Raw genomic sequence first — 203 nt, 5'->3', positions numbered from 1 at the left:
GGTAACGAGTTGAGATTAGGAGCACACTCACCAAGAAAACAATCGGTGACACACTACGCCGTGAAGGACTGAAATCCTGCAGCGCCCGCGAGGTTCTCCTGCTCAAGAAAGCCCATATACATGCCCATGTAAAGTTTACCAGTGAACATCTGAAGGATTCAGAGGACAACTGGGTGAAAGTGTTGTGGTCAGATGAGACCAAA

General features: G+C 48.3%; 1 protein-coding gene across 2 annotated transcripts in view; it reads left to right on the top strand.

The window, feature by feature from the left end:
- Positions 1-203, top strand: part of dgkb (diacylglycerol kinase, beta) — a 92,540-nt gene that overhangs the window by 31,602 nt on the left and 60,735 nt on the right. The window lies entirely within an intron of this gene.

Source organism: Etheostoma spectabile, chromosome 6 (assembly GCF_008692095.1).
Source record: "Etheostoma spectabile isolate EspeVRDwgs_2016 chromosome 6, UIUC_Espe_1.0, whole genome shotgun sequence".
In the NCBI taxonomy this organism is placed as follows: Eukaryota; Metazoa; Chordata; class Actinopteri; order Perciformes; family Percidae; genus Etheostoma; species Etheostoma spectabile.
This window is presented reverse-complemented; position numbering and strand designations above follow the sequence as displayed.